We start from the raw sequence: 5483 nt of genomic DNA, 5'->3' as shown, positions 1-5483 counted from the left end.
ATCCTTATGACAGTCCCCTTGTGTGAGTAAAGAAAGTGCAGCTTCTAGTCCAAGTTACTGAGCAAGTTGATGCTAGAATAGGGACTTGGACTAAAGCCTCTGGCCTCTGAACCCTATGCTCTCCCTTTCCATAAACTATATAGTCAGAGCAAATGTCCACTGAATAAAAGAATCAGATGGTGAATGGTTGGAAATTAAGTCCAAAAAGGCACTGACATTTTTCAACAATATATCCATCAAAATACACTGAGAGAAGCTTGATACAGCCCTAACCTTTAAAGGCTGATGTCAAGGAAGAGGATCAGGGTGGTGTCCTTAGTCTTAGCCAGTGGGGTCAGTCCCCTGAGCCTATGTGTGTTTGTGGGAGTGGGTGTGTTTAGGAGACAGGATAGACCACTAGCAACATTATGTGAATTGCAGATGCACGGGAAAGACTTACAGCCCATCTAGACAAACCTCCTTTTGTTACAGATGAGGAAACTGAAGCCTAGAGTAGGGAAGGGACTTGCCTAAGGCCAACACAATTAAGACTTAAAAACAGACATTGTGACTCAGAGTCAAGTGAGAAATAGAGACTGATGGGGAAGTATGTGTGGGTATCTGTGTGTACACACAGGTGGCCAGGGGCCTGAACTCACAAATACTACCACCAGGAAGGGAATATGCCTTTCCTACCCAGTTGGTAGGGGCTGGAGGCAGGGGCCAGGGCTCTGTGGAGATGAAAAGCTTCCAGCCCCACTCTCTCCAGGCTCTCAGCCAGAGGGATGTGGTCTAGGACAGGCAGGTATACCTGATCAGCCACAATGCTCACCTCCTCCAGGGTAATCTCGGGCTGAGTCAGTAGCTCTTGGCCCTCTTGGCTGCTCATCTTCCAGAGATGGGACTCTCGCTGTACTGTCAAAAGCTTCTTTAATTCTGACTCCACGAAACCTGACAGCCAGAGTAATGTGCATGGGCCAGGCAGGAATAGGGTGGTGCAAACTGCTGGGAATCCAAGGAAGAGCCAGCAGCCACTGCTCTCCAAATCTCATCCCAGCTGTGTGCAACTTGCAGCCCTGGTCACCCTCAGCCATAGCCCTTTTTTCTTTGATTATCTGGAGCCATCTAGGCCCCATCTCTCCACAGCCCTGGATCTGGAACCCAAGCTGCCAAGCCCCAGCTCTGATCATTACTAGCTGTGTGACCTTAGACAAGTTATTTAACCTCTCTGTGCCTCAGTCTTCTCATGATGAAGTGGGGATAATAATGGGACCTAACTAAATGTTACAATGTGGTATTTTATAAAGTCTTTAGAAGAGGATCTGGTCCACAGTAATGGCTATGTAAATGTCAAGAATAATTTTTATTGTACTGTGTTACCACCACTCCACCAACTGCTGTTACGGCTGGAGATACATGAAGTCTCTCCATGTCTCCCCATGGGAGAAGGGATCTTCTGGGCACTGTCATAGCAGTGCATCATGGGAAAAGCAGGGATGGAGGTGGCCACCTAGGAGTTAGAATCTTCAGGGCTGGGGAAAGGGTGGTGCTCGAGTAGCATAACTTCTACCTTGCTGCCTCCCAATCCTTGAGGGAGGAAGCCCCTGTCTTAGACCTAGTGTAGTTTCCAGCCCAGACACATGTGGGTGCCGCCACTCAGGAGGTCATCTTAGGTCCTCTGGTACCACCTGGTGGTAATTTCTGGTATTGCACCCTCAGCCACTCGCCAAAGTTAGGGGAGCTTCCAGGGACAGGGGGCAACTAGGTGGGAAGGTGAGGTGGCAGCACTTACCTACTGTTTCTGTGGACCCAAAAGTTTTAAGCAGTGGTGACTGGAGGGTGACAATGCCTGGGACACAGAGCTTGAATGAGCTGTCCTCTTCTATTTCCTGGTCAGCTCCTTCCTCCTCCTCATGGGGCAAGCCCTCCTTGAGAAGCTGAGGGCAGGCCAGGCGCCTGAGCAGGGCTGGGGCCCAGACCTGTAGCCCCACCCCCACCCCAGATAATACAGGAAGAGGGGAATGGTTCCCAAAAGGATAAGAAAGGGGAGTACCGCCCCTAGGCCAGGCCACATATCGTGGGGCACAACCAGATGTGAGTTGGGGCCTACCCAGGCCTCACCCCATTGTCACTCACAGACCTTGGCCATGACTGATTTCTGAAGCTGCTTGTACAAACAGAGGAGGTGGTTCCAGGGAGCTGCCTCCACCTTGGAAGAGTCCAACATGAGGTCTCCTGTGGAGATGAGTGGTCACTGACAGACTGGCAGCAAAGGGACATCGGGTACTGAGCTGAAGGTGGGGTAGCCTTGTTTTCTTCCTTTCTTTTTTCTTTTCTTTTTTTTTTTTTTTTTTTGAGACAGAGCCTCAAGCTATTGCCCTGGGTAGAGTGCCATGGCATCACAGCTCACAGGAACCTCCAACTCTTGGGTTCAAGTGATTCTCCTGCCTCAGCCTCCCAAGTAGCTAGGACTACAGGCGCCTGCCACAACACCTGGCTATTTTTTGGTTGTAGCCATCATTGTTGTTTGGTGGGCCCAGGCTGGATTCAAACCCGCCAGCTCAGGTGCATGTGGCTGGCGCCTTAGCCACTTGAGCCACAGGCACCAAGCCATTTTGTTTTTTCTATTTTTTTTTTAATTGTTTGGGATTCATTGAGGGTACAAAGAATTAAATTACACTTATTGCAGTTGTTAGGTAAAGTCCCTCTTGTAATTGTGTCCCGCCCCCAAGAGGCATACACCATAACCCTCCTTCCTCCTCCCTCTTCCCCTCTCCCCATCCCTCATTCCCCTACCCCCCTCCTTGTATTACATCATTCCTCATTTTCATTTATTTATTTATTTATTAGATAGAGACAGTCTCATTTTGTTGCCCTAGGTAGAGTGCGATGACATCACAGCTCACAGCAACCGCCAACTCTTAGGCTTAGGTGATTCTCTTACCTCAGCCTCTGGAGTAGCTGGGACTACAGGCGCCCACCACAACACTTGGCCATTTTTTGTTGCAGTTTGACCCGGGCTGGGTTTGAACCCACTACCCTCGGTATATGGGGCCAGCGCCCTACCCACTGAGCCACAGGTGCCACCCATTCCTCGTTTTCTTTAGCAAATGCCTACCGTGTGCTGGGCACAGTTCTAGGCATTTTACAAAGCACATCTCAGCTAAACCATGCAACTCCCCAAAGATAGGTACTGCTATATTCCCATTTTATAGCTGAGGAAATGGAGACACAGAAAAGTTAAGCAATTTGCTACAGTCACACAGCCTGGCATGGTGGAGTTGGGATTTGAACGCAGGCTGCCTAAGCAGGCCCTCAGATTGTGTCCTGTGCCCTTTCAGGCCCTGCACCCCTGAGAAGTCCTAGAAGAAGTTCCATTTCTTTCTTTTTTTTTTTTTCTTGAGACAGGGCCTCAAGCTGTCCCCCTGGGCAGAGCGCTGCGGCACCACAGCCCACAGCAACCTCCAACTCCTGGGCTCAAGCGAGTCTACTGCCTCAGCCTCCCAAGCAGCTGGGACCACAGGCGCCCGCCACAACGCCCGGCCATTTTTCTTTTTTAGGTTGCAGCTGTCATTGCCGTCTTTGGCAGGCCCGGGCTAGACTCAAACCCGCCACCCTAGGTGTATGTGGCTGGCACCCCAGCCACTCGAGCCACAGGTGCTGAGCCAAGAAGTTCCATTTCTGACGCCTTCCTATGCCTGCAGCCACAACTTACCATCAAGCAGACACTTCTCCTCCTCCTCCTTGTGGAAGGCCTCAGGCTGGACCTCTGGAGGTGGCGACCTTGTGGCACTCTGTGGGTGTTCTTGCTCTACCACCGGGGCCTGTGTGAAGTGGGCCCTAATCCCAGAGCACAGTCAGGTGAGACCCAGAGATGTGGCAGAGACCCCCCCAACAATTCCCTGAGCCCTTCCTGCTGGTCTGTTCAGCCCTCTCCAACCTCCCTCTTCCATCAGTCTCTGCCCACTGGGGTCTTCATCATAGAAGGGGCCTATCCCTCTTCTCTAAGAGAGTGATGAGGGGACTTGGGAGCAAAGACCAGTGGCTGTCAGGCCCAAATGGGAGTGGAGAGGGAAGGCAGGGTGGGTGTGCCCTGCAGAAGGAGCTGGGAGCCACAATAGCCCCACCCATGCTGTCCTATTCCTTTTTCATCCCCTAACCCCACCCCTTTTCAGCTTTGGTATCCCCTCCCACAGCCTCTTGTCTATTTCCAGTGTCTGTCTCCTCCTCCCCCATATCCAGACTTCTCCTCACCCCTGCTGTTTCCATCCCTTGGCCCTACCCTTATATCCCTGCCCTTCCACACCCAGGCACGCTCTTCCAGCCTTTTATCCATCTAAACACCCCCATTCCCAGGCCCTCCCCAACTTTCATTCCCCCATCTCAGTCCCGTATCCTTCCCACATCTTACATCAGAGATTGGTACCCTCATCTACAGCTCAGCCCCTCACCTGCCTGGTGCCCCTGGAACCCCAGAGGCCTCCCCTGCTGGCTCCTCCTCCTCTTCTTTCTTTTCAGACAGATTGCCAAGCTCCTTCTGGCTTTCTGTAGGCAGGACTGGCTTGACCTCTGCACCCTGGGCCATGACCTTTAAGACCTCCTTGGAGCTGGGGGTAGAGACCCCCATGTCTCCCCTGCCATGCCCTGAGGAATGGTGCCTTGGCAGGTGGGTGGAGCCCCTGGGCATGGCCACAGAGAGGGCCCAAGGCTGCCCAGCAGGTGGTCCCCATTCCCTCCTCCCTACTCCTGCTTGGTGGCTTATCATCAAGGAGAGGGCATCCTGGTCATGCAAGGGATGCGCCTGGCCCCTTGCCACAGCCTTGTCACAGCTCTTAAGGCTACCCTTGCTCCCCACCAGGCTACGGAAAAAGCGGACCATAGTGGAGTGGCCCAAAATTCGTGACCGAGGGGTTGGAGTTGGGTCCTCCATCCTGAGAGGGACCCGATTCAGATCTCTAGCAGCCACTCCAGGACCAACTGCTTAAGAACAGGAGGAGTTTTCAAATCAAAACCTCCAGTTGGACACTTCTAGGAGTTCTAGAATGCAAAGATCAGGTCGGGGGGGGGGGCATGCAGATAGGAGGGTTGGTTGGAGGCAGAGAGGTTAGAGCTGGTAAAGTAGAGGAGGGAGACCTGGGAGCCAGGCTGGGCAGGGCTGACAAGGTCACCTAGGCCTATTTTACAGATAAACAAACTAAGGCGTAACTGGTTTAAGCTACTCTCCTAAGGTAACTGAGCTGGGTTCATAATCAGTTCTGTAGGTGCACTGGGGAATAATAATAATAAATTGAGATTCAACCTTTGTCTCAGACAGACCTGTGAGATTCAAAATCCCTGAAGGTAATAGGCAGGTAAATAGAGATTAAAACTCAGTGGAGGCTGTTTTACTTCATGAGTTTTATTTATTTATTTATTTATTTTTTTTTTTTTTTGAGACAGAGCCTCAAGCTGTCCCCCTGGGTAGAGTGCCGTGACATCACAGCTCACAGTAACTCTAGGAGCTC

Source organism: Otolemur garnettii, unplaced genomic scaffold (assembly GCF_000181295.1).
Source record: "Otolemur garnettii isolate 467f Iridium unplaced genomic scaffold, OtoGar3 scaffold00031, whole genome shotgun sequence".
NCBI classification, from domain to species: domain Eukaryota; kingdom Metazoa; phylum Chordata; class Mammalia; order Primates; family Galagidae; genus Otolemur; species Otolemur garnettii.
The sequence above is the reverse complement of the archived record's forward strand: the minus strand, read 5'-3'. Positions refer to the sequence as shown.